The sequence below is a fragment of the Camarhynchus parvulus genome, chromosome 2, assembly GCF_901933205.1.
Source record: "Camarhynchus parvulus chromosome 2, STF_HiC, whole genome shotgun sequence".
Taxonomy (NCBI): domain Eukaryota; kingdom Metazoa; phylum Chordata; class Aves; order Passeriformes; family Thraupidae; genus Camarhynchus; species Camarhynchus parvulus.
The window spans coordinates 36,275,472-36,300,617 of NC_044572.1; the positions used below are offsets into that span (position 1 = coordinate 36,275,472).

The window sequence follows — 25,146 nt, forward strand, 5'->3', positions numbered from 1 at the left end:
ATAATTTACTAAATAATCAAATAAATAAATAATGAAATACATAAATAAATCAGCAAATAAATAATTCTGCAAAATAACCTAAACAATAAGTCACTAAAACAAATGACAAACCTACAAAACTACAATGATTTTCTAAATTCTGATAGTTTTAAATAAACAAATGTATATAAACTAGATCAATCTTTGGTGGATAGAGAAATATTTTTCACTGCTATTGGTGAATTCCTGATTACACTGTACAAGGATACAATTTTAGATTTTACAAGAGTGCAGTTTTTCCCTTGTAAATTATTAACATGATTGCTACAATACATTCTGCTCTGTATTTTACATGTAATCCCTTTATGTAGCTCATTTTTCCCCACCAAAAATGAAAATCTCTTTACAACATTCTTAATTCACATATTTCTTTTTTTTTCTGGGTGCAGTACTTACAACACTGCAATAGCCTTCTTGGTGGTTCTCTTATTGTCTTCTGCAAACCTTCAGAAGTTTTGCTGCAGGGGAAAAACAAGTAGAATAACCTTAATTATTACAGATGGTATCTCATTCATTAGCAGATGACAACATTTTATTTGAAAGCACAAGAAAAGCTGTTTTATAATTCTACAAAGCAAGTTAATGTGAAACAACCATTACAGTTTGCAGACTACCGAAAGTTTTTAGAAGTCTTTGGTGGAACGAGTTCAAGCAGACTGAGGCCTGTTTCTTGTATTTAAGCTGACACACAATCTGTGCAAACTGGCACTAATTCAGATGTAAAGACAAACCACGAGAAGGACAAAATACTTGGCTGACATCTAATGTTATCCTTGATTTTGGAAGTTCATAGTCCTTGAAAGAATACAGTGAGATCATTTAATATTCACTATCTAAGTACATTCACAATTTAATTAGAATACTGCACTCCAAAGCTAACATTGGTACCACAAAGGTCAAAATCCACTCTTCTCCTCAATCAATTTTCAGTCTCCATTTATTTTAATGAATAATATTGAAAGTCACCACAGCTTTCTTCAAAGTGGTACTCTGTAAATATAGCAGTTGAAGAAATGTGCCACAAGTGTAATCATGCTACCAACTTTCACCTGTTCTGTCAAAAAGGTTTATTTGCTTTCTTCCATAATGCACATTACACATAGGAAAGAGCAAGACAGTTTTACAAACCATGCTACTGACATGGATTCTTTGTGTCTGTATGGACTACAAAAATGAAGGAATACATCAAACCTGAAGTTATATGTTGTATACATGCATGCTTTTTTGCTCCTTGTTTCAAAGGAAGTCAGTGTGCAGTGTTGTTCCTGCAAGCAGTATCTCAAATTGCTGATGGTGCTGCTGTATTTCAGCATTTAAAAGCATAAAGGATAATTTACTCTTAAAACTACCTGGGCACGTTATATTTAACAAGTCTCAAATTCTCTTTAGGGATTATAATAAGAAAACACTTTGCTTAATCATAAATTTTATATTTATCTTGGCTAAACACCCTCCTTTGGATAGACTGCCATGTTTTGTCAAGAAAAATCAACACAGTGGAAATGAAGTACTTGTTCTGTTGTGTGGTCATTCAAAAGAGTATGTAGAAGTAATGTAAATGTGCACCAGTGCTGCTGATAATTTCACGCTCTCATACACTCATTTCAATTTGCTTTAAAAAGGACTATTCCTCCTGGCTAAATATAGTCATCATGAAAAAGCATACCTCCCCTTTGAGCTAATAACACTGCAAGCCTCAAGACACAACAGTACAAAAACTTCTATATTTTAAGGAACCTGAAGCACTTTCTCCTCACAGTATGTGTTTCTGAAGTGGGACAAATAAGACTGGTTTTTTTTATTAACGTATTCTCATTTAGCGTACAGATTTCTCTTTGAAAATGACAACTCATTCCCACACCACATCTCAGAATCCCATCCAGCCCCCCCAAAAAATCATATATATCATATATATCCCAAATGCTTCTTTTTAAAAGCAATGGGACATTGTAAAAGCAGCCTGCACTGTGACACATTAAAACATTTTGAGGATTACTGGGATGTACAATGGCTCTGGAGGTTCTGGAATCAGACCTTCTATAGGAAGAACTATTTAGTCACAGAGCATTCATCTGCAGCTTTGGAGCCTCTGGTAGCAGTGATTTTTCACCAATGAGTTACAGCAGAGCTAAAACTGTAATTACAGTTACTGACATCTTAAACCCAAATTTTTTCCTTTTAAAATTTACTCATTTTTTAATTACTTTCATGTTTAATTTGGGCTTCTAACCTGTGGTTACAGAACTCACCTCCTCACACAACTACTTCTGTCTAAGCTGGAGGGTCATAATAATCTGCTCAAATAAGACATGTAAATCATTAAAAGAGGGACCCAAACCAGCCAATGGCTTGGGATACTGCCACCTTTCCCCCACTGGCAGTCACATGCAAATTCCACCATACACAAGAGACAAAGACAGAAACTGAATTTGGTTCTCTTCCTCTCTTCTGCCAGCTGGTCCTCTTCCCCTCCAGCCCTCAAACATCATACAGGTGCCTTACACCATGCAGATCATGAGGAAGATTTGTCAACAGAAAACTAAAGCAGAAGGCACTGATGTTCAGGTGTACTTCACAGAGAAGAACAGCAAAAATCAAGTAATCATGTGTGTTCCCTACTCTGCCCAATCTGGGAAGCTGTGCCACAACACAGAGGTTCCCTTCCTAGCACTCAAGTTAATTTGGGAGGTAATTCAAGGAACTGGATTGTACCCCACACCTAAGAAGAAATTTCAAATATTTACAACAGCAAAATTATAAATCAGGCACACAGTACAAGGACTGAGCAACAAAGCTGTTTCATTTTCCTCCTTTTCATATTGCCATTATCAGAAAGTTTCTTAGTTTGAAGGCACAAATCAGACCTAAAGAAACCACATACTGCTGCTTGCTTCCTTTGAATATAGGAAATATAGGAATTTTAGTAAGGAGAGGAGAGAGATAAGTGTGGCTGCCGGGGTTATGTCTTGCTTAGTTAGTTCTTGGATAATAAGTCATTTGGGTAGGAATCCTGTTAGGGGAGGGTGTCCTGCAAGAGAGAGGAGGGTTAAGAACAGGGAAACAGGGAAATATAGAAAACAGGGAAACACAGAAAACAGGGAAATTTTAGAAAGAGATTGCCATGTAATATCAATATTCAGGATTTTTTTTTTAATACTCAGGAGTAAACACAGGGAGAACGAGAAAAGCTGGACAGACAAGCTTAACCAGATTATACCAACATCAGGTACTGGCTACTATATTCAGACCCACTTTTCAAGGATTCCTGGAATTGTTATGAAGTTGCACAAAATATTTAGCATTATCAACAAAAAAAAAAAAAAAAAAAAACCTACAATCGTTTATTATATATAGGAACTTAAAGAATGCATAAGTATTTCAATACTAGAAGGTTCCTTCTTGTGCCACAATTTCCTCCCTCTATTTATTACAACTGATCAATTAAATTAAAGATTATCTGTTTGGCCCACTTCACATAGAAAGACACTTTTGTGACACAGTACAGTACTTCATAAAAATTTTAAATGCATCTGATTTTTTAAATAATAAAAAGTAAAAAAGTGGGTTTATCACATATTGATAAGTCTAACTAAAAACTGTAAAAGTAATCAGACCTAAAATGTTATAGGATAATTTTGAGTATGTTCTTGGTAAAAACTTTGAGTATTTCTGAATAACTTTTTAACCAGCTTCTTCCAATTGTCTCAAAGGTAAAAATCAATTGCAAAATATTGAAACATAGCAAAATGTTAAATCCCAAACTACTGAATTAACTCCTATCAATACAAGACATAGCTCATTTGACTGTTATGACCCACATTTCCTAGTCGATTTTTAGATAAAAACAAGCAGATTATCAGCAAAGGTTTATCTCAAATTCCCACATGTACAGCATGCCACATTAAATATATGCAAATCAACCTCTTTCTCCTCTACTTTTTTTGAGCTGTCAACTCATATGACCTGAAGCCATAGTTAACGATTACAATTATTTGACTTTCATATTTATACAATCAGTCATCAGATATGCATGTTAATTGATTTTAACAGATAGTTTTGTATTCTAATGATCAACGGTAAGTGTACATTTTACCAACTTCTTGATTTATAAGAAAATAAAACTTATATCAGTTTTCACAATTAACCCTTCATTGTATTGATTTGCAGTATTCAATGGGAACTTCTCAATAACATGTTAACCTGGAAGCACTCCAAACTAAGAAATCTTAATATCTTTTGGTAGCAAAATTTAATTTTCAAATTACAGACGCTCTTCTATTGTGTTTAAAATTTATCTAAACAATGCACTGTCAATTTATTAGAATTGATGAAAGATAATTTATACTTAATTGTACTGGGCAAGCAAGTAGTTTGAAGTTATTTAATATTCACATTTGGCCACTTAAAAGTTCATTTCTCTTTTTCAATGAACCTTAGTCATGCATTCCTAGATTTCAATAAGCCTCCAGATATCATATATATGACAGAGTACAACACTACATTTAAGATCCTTATTTTTCAAGTTACATGCTTAAGGCCAAAGGGTTCCTCTGTTGTCATCACTAAATATATTAACTGAACTGTTTTGTTTTGTTTTTTTACATGGCTGAAAATTTAAACTTTGCATTTAAAATTTTATTTTGGATGCCCTATTTCTGGAAACATAAAATAAGACATTAAAAATTGCACACATTTTCAAGTGAAGAATTTACTACCTTCTAAGATTATACAAAGTGCAATCATTACCTTCCACAATTAATAGTTTTTGTTCTTTATGTCTATTCATAAAAAAGAGTGGATATTGCATCGTATTCTCAAAGATCAGATCATGTCTGGTTCTGTAGAAGGGCTCTCCCAATTTAGGCCTTAATTGCTGCTGTACTAACTGATCATGCACCAATTTTGATAAAGCAAGAGCTGCTGGATCCCTTTCTCAGCATATTTTAATACCAATATAGATATTTTAATTTCTGCAAAATGCAGAATCTTTCCATTTTCTATTAATAACTGAGTGAAGTGCAGAGGTTATTCAGCTTTTATTCAGGTGAGCTTTATACACTCTAAGTTCTGCTACTATTATCTTTTTGTCTGCTAGCTCCAATTAATTTCAAGTGAGATTTATCCACTATAAGATTCTGAGACATTCTCTACAACAAAAAGAGACACTAGCACACTCATGGAGATACACAATGCTTATTCAAGTTCTTGCAATGGACCAGGATCAGAAGAAACTCAAAGTCACGTTGCACAACCATGAATAAGCACCTTAACCCCTAAAACACTCTTTAATGCACTTCTCTGATTTTTAAAAAGTCTTGATTTCACACTGAACATAATGAGAAAGTTAGTGAATATATGATGGGATTTTGTTGCTTACTTAATAGCTGTTTTCCTTAAACTAAGGTTTGCCAGCATGACAAATACCAATAAGGCAAATAAATTCTCTTCAATCTTTCCCTTACTGGGAAACAACTTCTTGGCCTTCAACAGATCTTGGTTTTAATTCTGAACATAATGAGAAAGTCTGCAGGTCTGCAGAAAGAAGAAATGCATTCTACTATAATCACTAACCCCATGTGAACACCACAGATATAAGTATAGAAAGACCCTGGTTTCTCTTCTACAATTCAGCGCTATGAGTTAACCACCTTAAGGTGGTTCACTGTAAGGTTTATAACTTTTGTAGCTGAGGCAGACCTTAAGATAAATGGAAAGGAGAAAAAAAGATCCTATACTTATATGTGAAACTCCAATATAATCAGCCAGAAGAAAATAGTGGGAAATATAAGACAAATATGCTAATAAAATCCACATATATATTTTACATGTAAATATCTAATAAACTTAGAAAATAGATATAATTCCTAGTTTCTAAAAATGTTTTCTATCCCTACTTCTCTTTGAACTTGACTGTTAAAAATTACAAACCTGGTAATGTCAGCTATGAAGAAAAAGAAGTAAAATTTAACAATTACTTATGGGCTGACTGAGCCAAAAAAGTCCTGATCTGACTAATAAGTAAGGTACATTCATTTACATCACAGTAAATGGGGTTACACCAAGCTGCCAATCAGTCACTAGTGGGGTTCTTCAGGGCTCCACTTTAGGCCAATGCTCTTCAGTGTCTTCATAAATTATTTGGATGCAGGACTCAAATGTATACTGAGTTTGCTGACAACACTAAATTGGGAGGAGCTGTTGACTCCTTCCATAGCACAGAGGCCTTGCAGAACCATCCTAGCAAATCAGAGGGCTCAGCAATCACCAGCTGAATGACAATTTACAAGGGCAACTGCCGGAATCTGCAGCTGGGACATGGCAACTCTGGATGTATGGACTGACTGGGGAATGAGAAGCTGGACAGCAGCCCTGTGCAAAAGGACTGGGGGTCCTGGGCAGTGGTGAACTGAATATGAATCAGCAGTGTCCTGGCAGCTAGAAGGGTTGACAGTGCCCTGGGGTGCATCCAGGCACAGCACTGCCAGCTGGGCAAGGGAGGGGATGGTCCTGTTCTGCTCTGCGCTGGGGTGGCCTCATCTTGAATACTGTGTGCAGTTTTGGGCACCACAATAGAAGAAAGCTATAAAGCTATTAGAGAGTGCAGAGGGCCACAAGGAGGATGCAGGGTCTCGAGGGGAAGACATACAAAAAGCAGCTGAGGTCACTTGGTTTGTTCAGCCCAGAGGAGACTGAGGGAGGACCTGCAGTTACAACTTCCTTGTGAGGCGAAGTGGAGCAGCAGGCACTGATCTCTTCTCTGTGGTGACCAGTGACAGGACCCGAGGGAACGGCCTGGAGTTGTGTCAGGGGAGGTTTAGTCTGGGTATCTGAAAAATGTTCTTCACCCAAAGGGTGGCTGGGCATTGGAACAGGCTCCCCAGGGAAGTGGTCCCAGCATTAAAGCCTGACAGAGCTCAAGAAGGATTTGGACATCGCTCCCAGGTGCACAATAAGACTCTTGGGGCTGTCCTGGCCAGGGCTGGGAGTTAGACCTGATGATCCCTGTGGGTCCCTCATAACTCAGGAAATTCTTTGATTCTTTTATTCATTTAAGTTACAATTTATATAAACATTTTCACAAGATGCCTGAACCTAGATTAAAGTACAAGCAAAAGAAAATACTGTTTACTACTCACTATTTTTAAACAGTATGTTAATTGCTCATATTGAAGATTGATGATTAGAAGTAGCATATGATTAGCAATACTCATTGTATTTACTAAAAACTGAGAGGAAACAAAGCATAGAAAGCAACTGGTGATACTTCCTGATGACAACTTTTATATGAAGAATTGCAACTACAATAAATTCCACAGTTAAATGTTAAATTAAGGCTATGTATAGAAAGAAGACCAATAAAACACATTCTGGGAAATGAGGATATAGTGTACCTAAAAAATGTCCAGTTCTAAGACAAGCATGAGTTCAGGGATTGCAAGCCACCATCCAGATCACTGAAACTATTAAGGGGATTTTGACAGGGACAACTGAGAGAAAAAAATCTGGAAGTTCAGTATCAGTGGCTTAGTATCCAACAGTCTACACATAATCTTAGTCACAAATGTGAAGCTTAATCCACAAAATATAGAAAACCACTTACTATACTGCCCCTGTTGCACAGTAATGTGTCCTCTGTCACTATTTCATGCAGAAGAAATATTTATGAAAATGGGTACATTGAATACAGCTAGTAGCTAAGCTTAGTTACCTGTATACACAGGTGATCATATTTGATCAGATATGATCAAAAATCATCAGGGATAAGGGTCTTCCATTGTCCTTGATGTAGAAAGTATAGTCTTTAGGATATTTTGTTAATTTCATACCAAAAACATTTAAGTACTTTGCAACTCACTGTATAATCTCAATAAAGAAAAAATATATTCTCAATCAGCTGCATCAATTAGGTACAGCCATATGAGGTCCAGCAAAGGTGCAAGGCATGGAAGGAAAAATACCAAAAAATGGGAACAGAGAGAGGACAAAAGAAAATATTGATCATTTTGATGACAAAATGTGATAAAAAGGATGTTCACAGATGTATTAAAAATCATGTTCATAAAAACTCTAAGTCTCAATTTGTGAAACAGAAAATGTTGTACCACCTCCAAGTTCACCAATACCTGTCCTCCCTAAATGTCACTCTATTTTATCATGGTGACTAAATTACAATGGACTTGATAACATTAAGAAATACATGAATAAGAATGACATTAGTTTGCTTGCATAAAATCAGCCCAGTACTTGGATGCTGCCTGTCTATAACAAAGTGGTACATGAACGGTGCATAAGTGGCAAAACGCCTCTTCTGACATGAAGGCTCCTTTTGAGAGTCCCAGTGTCACCAGGAGAACCATGCCTCATGGCACCTAAATGGACAAAACATAGACACTCTAGTGCTAAGAGAAATGAAAGGCTGCAGAGTTTCTCTTTGAACAAGTAACTATTTTACACAGAATCATCAAGTTACCGAATGCAAACCACAGCAGAAAACTGCTGCAAATTTCAATCCTGTTAGTGGATACATGAATTTAGGGAAGAAGATGGAAGTATCATCATTGTAGGGCAAAATTGCTGGGTTTTATTTTAAACATGCTTAAACTCAACATTTTAACTTAAACATTTAAGAGTGATTTTAGTCTGAAAGTTTTCCATCTCTTGCCACCTGAAACTGGCGATCCAAATGTCTATAATAGCGCATTTGAAATGCTGAGTTATATTAATCTCATACTAACTATAGCAGTTCAATTTCAACAAATTTCTCAGGGTTTTTGCATACTGCTGAATAAATGACTCTGGAATTAGCTTACTTTTCTTGGAGGCATTATATGAGATTATTTCTTAGTCTCCTCCTCTTTGATTTAGTACACATCTTCAGATAATTTATTAATGTTCTGGATATCTCATTCATCATCTATTATTACTAGTGTCATAAATTAGAGGAATGGAACAAAGCACTGGACTATATGCTTTTTCCACATTCATCAATAAAACAGCTACCTCTGTTAGCAAATACTCTGTAAAGTAGTTGGTTTATCCACTAAGATGAGATCAGGAGCAGTTTTTCAACTCAAATCCCAAAACAGATTAGATTTATAGTATAAGAGGCTATTAATGAAATAAAAATCAGGGCTTCACTTTAGAATATAAAAGGGTAGAAATAGCTGGTCTTCAAAATATAAAAGCAAATGTCAGACATTGCTATATCTTCTAAAATACTCAGATGAATTAGAAGGCTGATGAACGCCAGTTTTACCTGGAAAATGGATTAATTGTTAAAATGCTATAATTTTGTCAGCATACTATAGAACAGTAAAGACAAGGAAAGATTCAATTAACAGGAATTTAAATGTCAACATTTAAATCAGCAGTAATATTACTCAAGAAGAGAAGTTGCCTCAACTGGGGCTAAGCAGGAAAAATGAAACCCCTTGCCTTTTCATTTTTGGAGGTTTTTTGTTGGTTTTTTTTTGGTTGGTTGGTTGGTTGGTTGTCCTTTTTTTGGTTTTTTGGGTTTTTTTGACAATCTAAACATAAAGGACATTGGAACATACAATTGTGAAAATTTCATAATATTTTCAAGATAATGGATATTAGTGGGAATCCTATAGGTAACAAATTACATAGTGGTATACTATTCTACATAAAGTACTTGAAAAGAGACTGAATTTACATTATTATGAAACATTAACTACTGACTTTAAAAGGTCATTATGCCTGTATTAAATTACATATTTGAATTAAATCTCAATATCCAAAAATAAGTTTTTGTTGTTTTATGTAGGGACTGTTGATATATTTTGTACATATTCACTATTTACATTCCTTTAACTAAATCTCTCATTAAGACAAATTAGTATTTTGCATGATGCAACAATACTGCACTCACCTCTTTCTAACTGTTTATCGAAAATATTTAAACCAGAGTTAGGACTTCATCAATGTAATGAGATATAGAATTTAAGTTCTTATAATATAGAAGAAAAGAACTCCAAATGTTAGTTTGGAAGTGGATAAAATGCTTCCAGCAGCAACTGTGTATCTAATCTCTACAAGGGAAGAAATTCTTTCATCTTTAGGCACTACAGATCAGGTATTTCAGGCTCCAATATGACCTGAAAACAACAAAATTAAAGTTTCCAACCAAATTAAAAGTTCATTGTGCTACCTCTAATTCAGGAACCTCATTATTTTCTTTCTAGAACCTTCAATAGCTGTAGCAACTGATGACTAATAAAACATACTTGTACCAATGCCTTTTAAAGTTAATTCAACTCAACACAGTTACACTCTCCTATAGTTACAGCAAATAGTGGAACAGCAAATTAACTAGATGAGCTGCACCTTTTGTTAGTCTCCAGTTTGATCAGTTTGGCAATGATCATACCTCTTATTTAATCTATAAAGGCAGTTTGCAGTCAAAAAGAACCTTATGACGAAAATAAGTAGTACCCTCTTTGTATTACGGTGCACTTGGTTTGAGGACTGACATAAAGGGGAGAAGCCAATCCCTTCTCTGATTGAGAGCAGCCATTTGCACTCTCTTATCTCTGCCTCACTTCAGATAAAAATGCACACTGTCAGGGAAATGCTAAATGTTAATCTTCTCTCTCACAATTACAATATTTACCCATTAGTAGGTCCCCTGAATTCCATTTTCAGTCTTGGTGAATTTCTAATTTCCACAATGGGAAACTTAATTAGACAAGAGACTATAAGCAAGTCATACCCAAAATGTCCAGCAGCAATCTAGAAGTAACAGTTACAAGATAACTCTGGTGAAAAAAGACTTCATTGAATCTGATCTCCCACACCAATGCAACTGCTCTGCAACTGAGGGAGTAGTCAAAAAAACAGAAGTGTTGGCAATGGCACCATCCCCTGATGCAAGAGTTTTCTTGACTTAGTGTTTCCAAAATATCTGAGATTTTTTTCCCTTCCTTCCTTTTTGCTCACTGAGTGAAAAAGTTATTTTTGCATGAATTCTTAACAGAGCCCCTGTTAACAAATCAAGGAACATACCTGGTTAATTTACATCAGACCAACTTCAATATATTAACCTTGGTATGCATGGAAGAAGGTTTTTCTTTTCCTCATCCCAAAGAGATTATTACTTCCTTATCTAAAACTTTACAACAAAATCCCAGCAAAGGGTAACTACATTATTTTCCAGGTAAATAAGCAGATAACCTGTTCCATACTCTGAATACACAATTTGCTGGTGATAGGTTTTAACATTAATCAATGACTGTATAAAAGTACTGAAAAATCATGGAAAAAATGTTTTAGCTCATCCCGTATGGAATGTGGAATAAAGAGTCAAATTTCCTTAAATAATTATGCCAACATAACTTTCCTCTAACTCTTGCTACTTAATTCTCATAACCTTCAGATTTGCTAAAAATATCAATGAAGAATAAGTTGCATGCTGAATAGACAGCAACTAACCACCAAGAAGTAAACAAAAATAACATTTCTTTGGTTAGAATGCAGAACAAAAAATTGAATTAAATAATTTTCTCTTTTAGGTTTATTTTTATTGTAGGTTCTCCAAGACACAAAGTTCTGTCTTCTTTTTAACATATTTAGAAGGCTTTAGATATTTACATACCTGCTAGATAGGATCACTACTTGTAAATGTTGACTCTTAACTTGATTGTAAGGGACATCACTGTCGCATTCTCTAATTAGAGAAATTACATGAAATTTAAACCTTTGCTTCTCAGCAACACCGTTATCCTCTAAATTGTACTAGTACAGTTGAGTACATATTCTCAGACATATTTTTAAGCCCTATATGTTAGAACATTCATTCATATAGTTGATCAGAAGCACATGTGGTCCTGCAATTATCTAAAACATTTATCACTTGGACAAAAAGCCAAGCAGGAAACTTGAAATCTGTTACCACAAAGCAGTGGTTAAATGCAAGAGGAGAACTGGGAAGATGGCATTGTGAAGCAAGCAGACAGGTAGCAGTGGAGGGCCAAATCTGACAATACCAGGACCAAAGACAAACCTCTCCATAGGGGGCTGTGAAACTAATTTCCTCAACTCAATTATTACCACTAGTAAAGAAGTTTACTACAGCTACATGATTTAACAACTGTTAAACCACCACTGCTAAATTCAGAATCCACTAAAAACATACTACAAATTGTCGCAAAGAAATAGGGCTTGTTTACTCCTCATTACAGTGTCAGTAAGTCAAAGAGTTGATTTTAAACAACAAAAGCCTGACAGACGAAAATGCCGCCAGCTCTGTCAGACTCCTGGAAGAGAAAGTCAAGGCTCAAATGATTGCGTTGATCTTTGACTGAAACTGTAAAACAAGTCAGTTTCTTCAAAGCCAAACATAACACTGAAGCCAACAATAAGGAATGTTTTAGTTTTTTCCACACAATGAATTTTTTGATGTCATGAGCTCTGGAGGTTTTTAATCGCACTAAAAAAGCATTAGCAAGGCAAATGCACATGACCCAGGACTGGTTTTCCTAACTAATCTTACTTTTTCTTCTCTCACCTAAATTCCAGTATCAATACTTCTTAATAATAAATACTCCCAAATTTTTAACCAGCTTTCAACCCACATTTTCTTTCACTCTCTACATCTGAACAATAATTCATATTTGTTCACAGACTAAATTCCAGACTATCTGTATTTTATTAGTCACATGGAAATTGGAGTGCTACCCGTAAGACTTCAAGATAAAACACTTCACAGACACAGATCAGAATCAAAAATTTATCCCATTTAAATACTAACAACCTTAAGACACATGATTTTATGCTTTTAATTTAAATAAAGGTAATTGAAAGCACTGTGTTTACTGTTCAGAAGTGATTATTAGTTATCCTTCCTGAACTCCTGATTCTCAGTATGACCACCTGTATCTTACATAAGTCTTCTCATTCCTTTTGTAAAAAGTCTACATTCACTAAATGCCTCTTAATGTATGTTTCAGTTAATTTTATAGCGTATTTATTAAGATTTCTGCATACTCATTAAAAATCAGATTCATCAATGTTTACTTTCTAATTTTAGACATAAATTTATTTGAAGTAAAATTTTAACCCATAAAAAGGAAACTAATTTTTACATACTGCAGATATCATAAGCCCCTTAGAAGAGTAACAGCAGAAATTAAGTTAATGACTGGAATCAGAGCCAGAAATACTGGACAGACAATAGTTTAATTCAACTGACTGCTGCACGATGTCTTCTTCCACTTCTCACCTCCAGTAAATTTATCTTGATTGTAATTATATTGGTCAGTTCGAGTTTGTTTAGCTGCAGGTCTTTCCATCACTGACATCAACAGTGAAGTCACTCAGGACTTACAAGTACAAATCAATTTTGTCTTCCTGGAACAAATCTTAAGCATCCAGAAGCTCAGGACCCCAATATTTGACTTCAGGAAGTAAGTGCTTAGTAGGCATCTGGAAAGTAATGAATTACTTCACTTAGCTGTACGAGCACTTTATTATCCATTTTACGTAAGAATTCATAATGATAACAAGTGTATTGCTTGGCATGGAGTAAAACCATGCAGGCAACCAACAGATATTTCCTCTGACCCCCTGATCAATTAATTTTGGTAACAGAGACAAATGCCTTCAGAACAGCAGAGCAAGACAACAGAACTCCTCTAAAATTATAGAAACAGAAAAGAATATATACTGTGAAGAAGTGAACAAGGTTTTAACAATAATTTGCTGAAGTAATTCTCTGTACCACTAGCAAAGCTGTTTTCAGTAATGTACAGCATGCTACACAATACTTTATAGTAAAATAATTTCATGACATCATATGCTTGCCAGAAAAAGATGGCATAGGCTACCTATCCAGAATGCTTGCCATTACAAACATTTCATTTCAACAGAATAGAATTGTTTAGGTTGGAAAAGACCTTTAAGATCATCAAATCCAATCATTAACATTGCCAAGCCTACCATGTTCCCAAGTGCCATATCCATGCATCTTTTAAATACCCCAGGGATGGTGACCCAACCATTTCCCTTGGGAGCCTATTTTAATGCTTCACAAATCTTTTGGTGAAGGAATTTTTCCTAAAACCTAATCTAAACTTTCCCCAGGACAACTTGAGGGTGTCTCCTCTTGTCCCATCACTTGTTATCTGGAAAAGAGACTAACCCTCAGCTGTACACGACCTCCTTTCAGGTAGTTGTGGAGAGCAATAAGGCTCTCCTGAGCCTCCTTTTCTAGAGGCTAAACAACCCCAGCTCCCTCAGTCACTCCTCATGCACTCCAGACCCTTCACCAGCTTCACTGTCCTTCTCTGGACTTACTCCAGACCTCAACATGTTTTTTGTACATAGATTCGAGGTGTGCCCCCACCAGTGCTGAGTGCAGGGGCACAATCACTGCCCTGGTCCTGCTGGCCACACTACTGCTGATACAGGCCAGGATGCCAGTGGCCTTTTTGGCCCCCTGGGCACACACTGGCTCATGTTCAGCTGCTGTTGACAAGCACCCCCAGGTCCTTTTCCTCCTGGCAGCTTTCCAGCCACTCTGCCCCAGCCTGTAGCACTGCCTGGGGATGATGTGACTCAATGGCAGGACCTGGCACTTGGCCTTGTTGAATCTCAGCCCATTGGCCTCAGCCCATCAACTCAGCCTGTCAAGATCCTTCTGCAGAGCCTTCCCATCCTCCAGCAGATCAACACTTCTGCCCAAGATGGAGTCAGCTGCAAACTTACTGAGGGTGTACTCCATCCCCTTGATAAAGGTATTAAACAGCGCTCGTCCCACTGCTCAGCTCTGGGGACACCACTGTGATCTGTCACCAGCTGAATGTCACTCCATTCATCACCATCCTCTGGGCTTGGCCAGCCAGCCCATTTTTACCCAGTGAAGCATCTGCCTATCCAAGCCACAAGCAGCCAGTTTCTCTGGGAGAATGCTGTGGGAAACAATGACAAAGGCCTAAAGTCTAGGTAGATAACATCCACAGCCTTTCCCTCATCCAGTTAGCAGGTCACCTTGTCACAGAGATCAGGTTGGTCAAATAGGACTTGCCTTTTCATAAACACATACTGGCTGGGTCTGATCATGAGGTTGTTCCATACATGCCATGTGATGGCATTCAAGACAAATACTTTAAATTTACACTTTTTAACCTTAAATTTGCACATACAATGCAAACAACGCATAATATAAAAAGAAAATAGCTCACCTAATGAGATCAGTTAAAATCCAAAATCTAAACACAAAGCCAAGTCAACCATAGCAGGAATAATGTCCATTTAATTTTTATATCTTGTATTTACCAATCTTCTATACTTTTACTAATGTAAAATACATAAATACATTACAAAATGTAATGTGAATTTAGTATTTTTTTATTATACGGGATTATCTTCAGGGTCAAAAGAGTTCTACTCTGAATACAAATTTCACGTGATCTTAAAAAGAAACATTAAATCTGCTGCATCTCTACTAGTCACATGACAAGACAATGTGAAGTTTACCTCATTCAAGGATTATCAAGATAGCTGTGTGTTTAATTACTAGTCAGTAACCATTGAAAGCCCTAGTTATTCATTCACCCTCCTTTATTCCACATGCTGAACTAGAGACTCCTTGAATAAAAATTCCCACTTCACTGATTGTAAACCTGATCAAATGAGTAAGACGCAGAATTAAAACTAAGATACAAAGTTCCTAATAAATGCAGGTCTAATTTACTTCTGTGAATTTCAAAACTTTGTTGTGATCTCACAGTTCAAATCTAAGAATGGACCATTTCATTAACTGTAATACAGAACCAGCTGCCATAACATTGCCTTTATCCACAAATCAGTCACTGAGGTTAGCAATGCCTAACAAGCAGACTTTAGTTTAGAATCACAGAACTATACAATATATTGATTTGGAAGGGACCCACATGGATCACTAAGTCCAACTCCTGGCCCTGCACAGGACACACCAAGAATCACACAATGTGCTGTCCAAACACTTCTTGAACACTGCCAGGCTTGGTGCTGCGACCACTTCCCTGGGGAGCCTGTTCCAGTGCTCAACCACCCTCTGGGTGAAGAGCCTTTCCCTGATAATAACTGCAATCCAACTACAGGACTGTAGGAAATTCCTAACGACCTATGGCAGCAGTACCAGCATAGGTAAAGAGAGCCCACATGGAGAACAGAATAGCAATTCTTGGCTTTTTGTCCCATGTACATTTCGATGCTGTTTAGGAATGGCAGCAGTTTTCTGGCCTGAATGCTCCAGACACCTTCACAAGATCAAGATTCATCGAAAGCAAAGAGATAATTTGCTTATAATACTATGCATGTAGGTAAGGTTTACATATCTGATATAGAATTCTAAAATGCTTATATGTATGCACAGAACCTCTTATACCGACTAAATATTGAAAATCTCCCAGCACCTACCATGGCTTTATGAAAGAGATGTAAATGAAAAAATAAACAACTTCTCTTTTTTTTAGTTCTCAAGAGAATTAAGAGACCAGGCAGTACTTGAAACACATTTCATGAACTGCCATAAGCAAGACAGATTGACTGACATAAGATTCACCACATCTGAGTGGTCAAATATGCATAAGTACATGTATGACTATTTCAATTAATGAATGAAAAACATTTTTCCCAGTCAGCAACACATTACCAACTGGCCTTATACCAGCCTTACTGAACATGAAAAAGTGTGATAATCAGGTGTATAATGAAAAAGTCAAAGCAAAAAGAGAATTCAGTTTTGGGCAGAACACTATCAGAGGACATCCAACTGAACAAAGTGAAGGTGATTGCTTTAAGCCATGTTGAGTCTAAGACTTATACTGTGCATAGTCAATAGACTGGCACTAAATTCAGATGTATCTATTCCAACCTAGTACAGTATTGGGGTTTATTTGCTTATACTTGGTGACACACAATTCCTTTTAGATTTCCTGGCAAATGTCATTTGGCGGGATCACAACACACACAATGGGGCAGACACTGAGGAGCCTCTCATGGTTACCAACAACTTGTCCTATTTCTGCACAAAGGCATTTCATATTGAGGTTAAAATGGGCAGAGGGAAACAAAACTTCATCTTCAATCTCACCTTATCATTGCCATTCCCTCTAGACCTAGAGCCATTCCACCATCAAGATGCAGCTGCATTACTAATAAGGGGCAGCTAACTCAACGTCAGACCTTTTAAATTTGAGAGGTCACAAAGCAACTCTCCTCAAGAGACCAGGTCAGCTTAGGACACAGAAAGTTTGAGGCTTTCTTTATTTAGGTTTTTTTCTTTTATCACAGTATTAATAAAATAATTAGTCTTTCAAGGACTGTTGTAATTTATACATGTCCATGGATGCAGTAATGCCTAGCACAGTTCAGGGCAGTCAGATGATCTGTGACCAGCTGTCACAGACAACAGGTTACAGCAAGGTGTTGAACTTTGAGCTCTTGCTCTAAGACAGTCCACTTCAGAAGTACTGAAGAAGACAGATGGCACAGCTAGAGCTCTGAAAGGAAGATATGAAAGCAAATGTCCAGCATGGAAGATAAACCATTTCTCACTTATGCAAGATGACAGATACTACTTAGATTTTTTTTTCATTTGTTTACCTGTACAGGCAATTAGAAAGTCTACTTGCATTTCATTTTCACTTCACTGTCGTCTTTTACCTGTGACTTCAAGTCACTGTATCACACAGTGGCAGGGACTTTGAGAGGAATTGACAGTTTCTGAGGCCTCAGCCTCAGAAAAAGGGGATGTCACATGAAAGTAAAAATACTTTGAAACATTCATTGAAGTTAGTGAAACTACGAAATGTATCTCAAGTTATAGAAAAGAGGTTAGTATATCAAGAGGGACTACACTGAAAGTCACAGTATCCAGTGGATGCTATAAACAGACATAGCAATGAATCATGACAAACCCATTACCAGCTACTAAAGCAAAATTCTTGAATTGACAGTGGTTTCAGTTCCTTCAAAACTAAGCAAAATGAACAAGAATAAAATTGGCATGGCCATAACATTTCACCAAGCAAAATTCTTAACTGTAGACAGGAATTAGTCTCAAGTGAAATGTCAGTTAATTTATTGCTGTCAGTTCAGGATACATTGCGATGATGAAATCATTGCAAAATGGAACTCAGGACTTTGAAAGATAAATTCTTTCACATTGAAAAAATTAAACTGCTACCCAACCTTCACTTACTCTGAAGTTAACCTGAATAGTAATTTTGAGAGTTGTGTGGTCAGGGAGAGTAAGAAACATTAGCCAAAATACCGTATTAGCAATCTGGAGACTTGCTGGCAACTGGAGTAGTTTTTTTTAGATGAAACAGTGTAGATGGTATACTGAGCACATCAGAAAGAGTGTCAGCTTAATGCAATGTACTGCTACAGATATATTTCTTTCTACACTAAATTGAATGTTTGAGACAAATGAGAAATCCTTGACCACTTTTCCCTCTCACTATCAAATATATCTCTGTCACCATTTTTACCACTCAGGTTCAAAACAAGATCTACATCAGCTCCTCTTCATTTTCCAATGCATTCAGATCTCATCTGAAACTTTGTCATTCTTCTTGTTGTTTTGTATAAGACCTATACATATAAGAGTCAACCTGCCTATACATCAAAGATTCTCATTTACCCCACTTACTCACGACATTTAACTTGCCTCCCAGTCGACCCATGCAGTGCAGTTTCTAAAATGCTCATCTCACTGGTTGCCAAAGTTTCCAGTAACTGTAAAGAAAGTTCTCTTGAATGATCAAGCTTCTCATCAGCAATCTTACATTCTTTTTCTTGTTTGCATCTTTAACATTGCATACCATCATACAATAATGGAAGACAACATGAATAAAAACCCCTTTAGAAGCCTGTCTTCCACTACTACTGCAAATACAGTGGGCCAATACAGCCTATTTCAATACCTAATTCTGTATCTCTACTTGTAGCGTATTTGTTCTTCCTTGCCCACATTTCTTTTGTAGGGAGCAGTTATGTGGTGCTGAGCTGTCTACTGTGGCTAAACCACAACACCACCCTACAATTATTTCTGTTGCAGCTGCATCTCCTCATGGTTTGACAACACAGAAGCATGTGCTTGACATGCACAAAAATCAGGCAAACAAAATGTTGAGACATACTCTGTAAAAAAACAAAACAAAAAAGAGCAATGACCAGTTTGACACACTTTCTGTGTCGTTGGATTTGATTTTATTCCATGTTTCCAGAGGTGGAATCTTAAAAGAATGCTAGCTTCTTTCATGCTACCGAAAGTCCATGGCTGTAAGCATTAGGGCAAAGTAGAACTGCAAAAGGAAAGAGGAATCTATGATAAAAGCTCTTTGCTAAAAAAAAAAAAAAAAGAAAAAAAAAAAAGAAAAAAGGCCTGTTATTAAGCTTTATACTGACAGTTTTCCTCTTAAACCCACTCATTTAAGTCCTTGTCATCCACTTTCTATCCACACATTGCTCTTTGTCAAGCTCATTCGGCCTCACCTAGGTGATCCACTGCTTCTGGAGGAGGACAGGATGAGTCTGAAGATTTTGAGTGTAACAGAAAAGGCCTCAAGTATCACTGAAAGCTAATTCAAAACACTGCCAAAAGACTGACTATCTGTATTAGGAGGTATCTAACATGCTTAGGGACTAAATGATAATTAACAGCAGTTCTACAAGACCAAGCACTCCAGTCAACATACAAAAATTATAACATGAGTTTGACAATACACTTTTATCTCAATCTTGGTAAGATGTTACAAGTAGTAAAATGATGTTCACTCAGCCCACATTTGCCCTCCTCTCAGATAAAATTACTCACAGTGGAAATTGTAACCATGACTGATCATACTCTATTACTGTAAATTAATGTAAAAATCTGGTCTCCCCCAACAGCAATGAGACAGCAACAGTTCTAACGCTCTAATTCTTGGCATATGTCAGTCTTGAATACTTGAATATTGACTTATAGAGAGAACGACGTATTTTTCATCTAATATACAAGAATCTTGACAGTTCGTAAAAAAATCACTGATGACCAGAACAAAAACATTTAACGTAACAAAAAACAAGTTAGGAATTTCTCCAATCACTCAGGCTTCAGAGTGCACAGGAGTGCAATAAAGCAACATAGCATCTCAGCAGGATTTGCAACAGCTGACAGTGCCACTTGGACATTTTGTACAAGTACCTCAATCCATCCCAGCTATGCAAAATGTCAAAGTGGAGCTCTATGTTCAGTGACAGTAGCTGCTGTCCTTTGCTCCTCCCCACTCAGTTTTGTAAGGACTGAACCTTGTAATAAACTGATTCTGAATTTTTGGGTAAAGACAGCATGACTGCACCAAATAGATGTCTGACATCATCACCTATAGCTATTAAGAATTAACATTAACTTGTATCTGTCTAATACATGCATCATTTCTTCTCAGGTACTTAATTCCATGATCCCAAAGAATGTACTTAAGGCTCAAGATAAAAGTTGCAAGAGACAAAAGACTGGGGCAGCATTTCCATCTCTGCAGACTGAAGTTTGAAACTCTGTCTAGAAGGTGTGTCAAATAAGCCATCAACTTCAGTGGTCAAAGGTGGGAAGCAAAAGCAATCAGGCAAGTTGCTTGTGTCCATATACATTTCTGAAAAATGCGTAGTATGAAAGCGACCACAAGCAACTGGCAATCAGCTGAAAATGCAGCAGGCATGTCCTACATTGGACATATCTCATTCCATCTATCCCTTAAAATCTCTTTCCAATTCCCTGACTTGTAGTGGAGCCTAAACTATCATCTCGCACCCAAATCAAGCAATCTGCAAATCAAGACTCACAGAAGTATAATGAGTAAGAGTTGGGACTATAGCACAGATTCAAAAATCAAAATACCCTTCTACTAAGTGAAATTGATCCTGACTACAGAAGGTAATCTCGTGAGAAAGTGACCAAGCATACACTATTTATACTGCCTTACCGTTTTTTTTACAAATCTATATAGGAAAGAATTTTCAGTTTGAAAAGAGAACATCCTGAAATAAATTTACTCAAAGTAATACATCAAGTACCAACATAAAATTTCAAAGGGCATTTCACAATGATGTGTTTCTCCAAAAAACTGTGAAGTAAATTCACAAACAAAAGGTGAAATTTACCCTCATTCATAAAACAGTCTCATTCAATCCTCACTAGCTGCTTCCTTTGAAAGGTACACTTGAAAAAAAAAATTCAACAAGTCCTAACTATAATGCAGACACTTCAACAATCTAAAATGATGGTTTTTCGATTCCTTTGGTTTTATTTCTCAAGGCACCAACTTCTGACCGAATGCTTTAAATGTGTTTTATGAACAATGCAAATATTCCACTCATATTTGGAAGAAATCTTTCCACTGACTGGGACATGAATTTCCTCTTTTTACAGGAAGTCAGCAACTTCCTGCCTGTTGCACTTTCCTCTGCTTGCACTCACTCACTGTTCTTTCAACCAGTCACAAAAATTAAATTTACCGCTATCCAGATTTTTGCATACTTGAAAATAAAAGAATATCTTCAAAATTATCTGCTACATATTTTCATGAAGCATGGAAACTGGCAGAAACAACCAGCGCAAGTTTTACATACAAATGTGAATCTACAGTGAAAATCTACTGCTTGAAGGAGTTCAAATCTTTGTTCTATTAGCTTAGACTGCTCAACACATTGTACATAAAGGTTATGGGGTATAATGAACTTTAAAAGGCATTGTCACAAGCAGCACCAGGTTTAGTCTGAAAAAACCAAACCAAACTATATAGATATGTATAAGAATTGTCCAGTTACATATTTGAATTTATTAACTTCTCCCCAAAACGTGTATATTTATTAGGATCATAGGCTTAAGTGTAAGTGATGTGAATTCAAAATAAGTCGGGCCCAAAAGAGGAGAAACACTATGCTACTGTCTCATGAATAACTGAAAAACAAGCAAAGCTCCCATGTATTTTTCAAGTATGTGGTGCCGACAAAAGTAACAGGCTGTATATTCAGCCCAAGTCACTGCTCTGAGAGCATAGGTAAGTTTTAAAGGAAGCAGGACATACAAAACAAACATGAGTATCAGCAGAGAGCCACTCGTCTCACTAAAGAAATTAATAATGCCATTATCATTCCTAGCACAATCATCAAGTATCTTATCAGATATACATTAAGACAAGTGTACAAAATGTTTACTTCCATTTGTCCCATAAGCATTAGATCTAGTCTCCTTGTATCACAGAAACACAGAATTGTGTTGGGTCAGAAGGGATCTTAAAGATCATCTAGTTCCAATCCCTCCAGCCCAGAGCATGGACACCTTTCCCTACACCAGGCTGCTCAGGATCCCACCCAGCCTGACTGGAACATGTCCATGAAGGGAACATCCACAAGTCCTCCCGGTAACCTGCTCCAGTGCCTCACCATCCTCATAGTAGAGAATTTCTTCCTAACACCTGATCTAAAGCTACCCTATTGCAGTCTGAAGCCATCACCCCTTGTCCCAGCCAATACACGCCCTTGTAAAAAATCCCTCTCCACCTTTCTTGCAGGCTCCCTTTGGGTCCTGGAAAGCTGCTCTCAGGCTTCCCTGGTGTGCTCTCCTCTCCAGGCAGAACAGCTCCAGCTCTCTCAGCCTGTCTTCACAGCAGAGGTGTTCCAGCTCTCTGTGTCATCTTTGTGGTCCTCCTCTGAACTTGCTGAGGTCATATCTTGCTCAGAGTACATATAGCAGGTTCTCTATTATGTTTACTCTTTCATTCTACTTATCAAACTTTTTCTACATTGCTTACTATTTAACATGTTTAAATTACTTTTCATTTCTCCCATTTAACCAATGCATTTAAAATTTCAGATTTATTAAATATTTTACAATGCACTCCTGTATTAACTGTGATGAGATAGTATAAAATCTGAGTTTACTGAATCTTTTCCTTTGAGTTGTTGTTTGGCCTTGACTAAGTCACTTTCCTCTCACTGAAATATATTAACGCTATTTTCATTTATAGATGAAAGGCTCTATAAAAGTACTAAACATTAATCATGAATAACCCAGATAAACTTTAGTTAATAACAAGGTACAAGAAATCAAAGTATCAACTTGACATTGGATCTTCTTATTCAGTTTTATACTGCAAGCAAGCATGCTGATATAAGTATGATAATGAAATAAGCATGAAACATACCACCTAAGGCCTGAAAGTCTCTAGTTTTAAAAGAGGTCCAACTTACATGGGAAAGGTCAGTGGGAACACTTACAAAATCTTTTAAAGCAGGGATGATAAAAAAACTAGTAACTTTTAAAGAGAATAATATTAATTTTGAAAGAGAATCTGTTGGTGAAGATCTGAAAATATAACTACACTGCAGCTTGTCAGACTTCAATCAGTAAACTATAGACAGATCTTTCACCAGATATAAATGTTTCATTACTTTGAACAATGACAGGTAGGAAAAAAAAAGAGGGTTGAGGAAAGAGTGTGCTTATCCACATAATACTGGATGCAGGAGCCAGTGGTCACATCCACCACTGTTAATGGAAAGTATCAGGATCCAGAATACAATCATCTTCATCAACACTATGTGAAATAAATGAAGCTACAGAATATAACTAAATGGCCAGCATGCTGGCAAATCAAACAGCTTGTTGACACATCTAAAGCATAGCAGATAAGAAATTATTATCACTTGCTCAAGTAATGACTGAGCATTAAGCTCGTCTTTAAGAATTGAGGAAAGAGTGCTGAGCATGACACTGGGGAGATAGATTATAAACACAGCATTGTAAAATTTGTAAAATAACTACATATTACCATGGATCTTGAAAACATCCACCCATACAAAATTAACTATCAACAAGAAATTTATTATGTCTAACAAAACTCAGGGTCAACATTGTAAACTCTTATAAACTGACAAGAATTTGAGAAGCTTCATGGTATGGCAGTTAATCCACAATTGGGAAGTAACTTCAGTAACTTTTAAATGAAGTAACTTCATTTAAAACATCTGCTGTTGGCTGCTAAGTCACAAAACAATGGCCTGGATGAAAATTCATCTGACAGCAAGTATAATTCTTACACTAACACTACAGTGAAGTCTAAATGCCAAAAAATTTACTTCTACAGTTCTAGAAATATTCTTTAAAACTTTGAAAAATTTCCATCCATTCCCTAAATTCAAATCTATTCTCCATGTGCACCACCCAACACACAAAAGAAAAGGCCAAAGGCTCACTTGTGTAAAACTCAGAGAAGACTACATGAAAACAACATTAATTATGAACCAGGAACAATCCAGGTTTCAAGAAACATCATTCAGACATTCATTACCTGTTAATTCAGAACCAAAGGATCCTAACTGCATGTGGGCCTAAGAGTTAAATATACCAGCTCACTCAGAAGGTGGACTGGAATAGAGGACTGTTACAGACCATCACCTCAAACTAGAGAACAGTAGGATTTTTTCTTTTGGTAAGCCCTATTTTTAATGTGCTGAAAGAAAAAGGTCAAACTGAAGTCTTTAATACTGAAATCTAATATCTCAGGATCTTAAGCTGTCAACAGTTAAAACATCCATTTTTAAAAACTATTAGCAAGTTTTCTAACAGCATTCACCATAACCAAAGGAATTATCATATATTCCATTATAATAGCTACAATGAGGAAGTTCCTGGAGTAGACACTGGACATAGCGTATAAAATACTGACCATGATCAAATTACATAGCCAAATAGAAATTACTGAGTTTTACATAAACATGTAACACTCAACAATGCTCATATTCCTGAGTTTTCAAAATTTCAGAAGCAAAAAAGTGTTATGAACAAAATTAATTGGGAAGAAAAATCTTAGAAAAACATGAAAACAGAAACATCTGTAATGGCTTTTATCTTTGTTCAGGCAGTTTTACAGCTAGCCAAAGGGAGAATCTTGTACAGTTTTGGCTACAGCTCAGCCTAGTTTCTCAAAACCTCAACAAGTAAATTTAAAAAAAATTTAAAAAGCAAATTCAAAAATGAGTAGGATCAACAACTAAGAACAGGGAAGGCTGGATCACCATCAGTATAAACTATTGTTGCAGAGTGTAGGAAGTGCGAGACAC

General features: G+C 36.5%; 1 protein-coding gene across 3 annotated transcripts in view; it reads right to left on the minus strand.

The window, feature by feature from the left end:
- The window catches only part of TBC1D5 (TBC1 domain family member 5), a 318,017-nt gene that overhangs the window by 288,281 nt on the left and 4,590 nt on the right, over positions 1 to 25,146 (minus strand). For all 3 annotated transcript variants that reach the window (XM_030969414.1, XM_030969420.1, XM_030969429.1), the window contains exon 2: positions 436 to 497. The gene's annotated coding sequence lies outside the window, so the exon portion shown is untranslated. The remainder of the gene's footprint in view (positions 1 to 435; positions 498 to 25,146) is intronic.